The sequence below is a fragment of the Choloepus didactylus genome, chromosome 4, assembly GCF_015220235.1.
Source record: "Choloepus didactylus isolate mChoDid1 chromosome 4, mChoDid1.pri, whole genome shotgun sequence".
NCBI lineage: Eukaryota > Metazoa > Chordata > Mammalia > Pilosa > Megalonychidae > Choloepus > Choloepus didactylus.
Window position 1 is genome coordinate 73,058,261 of NC_051310.1, and position 1,448 is coordinate 73,059,708.

At 41.4% G+C, this 1,448-nt stretch overlaps 1 non-coding gene across 1 annotated transcript; it reads left to right on the forward strand.

The window, feature by feature from the left end:
- The first annotated feature begins 830 nt into the window (after positions 1-830).
- On the forward strand, positions 831-936 carry LOC119533539. Its single transcript, XR_005216667.1, has one exon. It is a non-coding gene; the product is annotated as a U6 spliceosomal RNA (small nuclear RNA).
- The last annotated feature ends 512 nt before the right edge of the window (positions 937-1,448 follow it).

The window sequence follows — 1,448 nt, forward strand, 5'->3', positions numbered from 1 at the left end:
ATGCTACATGCCACTGGTACGGGCAATCCCCCCTAGGGGAGGAAGGATGACAATGGTAGGGGCACAGGTGGGATGATCAGTTTCATTAGAACCGGCTGGGACGCTGCCTCTTAGGGGCGGGGCTGAGGCTTGCCCCGCTTGGAGTTTAAAGCTTGCTCAGCGCCTTGGTGCTGACCCTGACTGGGGCGGAGGGGTTTGGGGTTAGATTTGCAATCGCACGCCCAGTGATAGCCACGCTGACAGCGTGGGCAAGGAGTGGGAGGGGGGCGCCCATTGCGCGGCATGAAAGGCGGGCGGTTGACCTCCGCATTGGGGCACTCCCGGGCAAAATGGCCGCTCTGCCCGCACTTGAAGCAACTGGCGGTGGCGGCTAAGGCGGCATATGTCTTTCCCCTTCTGCTTTCCTAACCATTCCTTTGTCTGCTTGGGGTTATAAAAGCCCAAACCACTCTTCTCACTCTGAACTGGCTTTGAAAAGTTTTTTTTTCCTCCAGTTCCTTGTTATGTATCTTCAATAAACTCACCTCACCAAAATGGAGAGACTTGTTTCTCTGTTTGAGGTGGGATCAGGCAGACCTGACTATTTAGAACTATGTTTTCTGATGGTACCTCTATGTTCTTGGATAGAAAGAGACAATGTCATTTGATTATTCCCACAGTAACCTATAATTAAGGTTAACAGTAGGGTTGTTCTTTTATTTTCCTGTGGAAGCAGACAGGTTGATTTTAGATTTTAAAAAGAAAAATATTAAAGGTAAGTAGTTAGGAAAGTCTGAATACAAAGAATAAAGAGAGTGCACATCCGTTCAGATATTAAAATATAAGGTTTCATGCTCACTTCAGCAGCACATATACTAAAATTGGAACAATACAGGGAAGATTAGCATGGCCCCGTGCAAGGATGACATGCAAATATATTAAGCATTCCATATTTTTGTGACAAGATGGCTATTAGGTTCACATACTGTTTCATAAACAACATCAAAATGGCAGAACAATTGCTGACTTTAAGTTCACATGAGGAATGTGATTTAATGATTCCCAGTGCTGTCAGTATTGTGAAATAATTCCTGTGAAAGAGAAGGATCACTGACTTCTATGCTCTTCTTCTTTTCTCTCATCATGTTCTTTTCCCCTGACTTCCCTATATTTTTTAAAATAAATTATGTTTTAGAGTTCAATTTTTTTTTAGTTTAGATTGGTGAGGCATTTTTTTATGATTGATTTTACTTCATTTAATACCTTTTTGAGATTTTTCTAGAAAATCATTACATTCTCTTTTCTCATAATCCATAACAATGAAACTTAATTTTATTCACATACAATTTGGTTGCTTGAGTTCCTTAGAGAAAAAGATTATTAGACTCTGGGAGTCAACTCAACATGGCAAAACCATTTTTGAGATAGTGATATAAGAGGCAGTGGAAACAGCAAAGGAATTCCAGAAA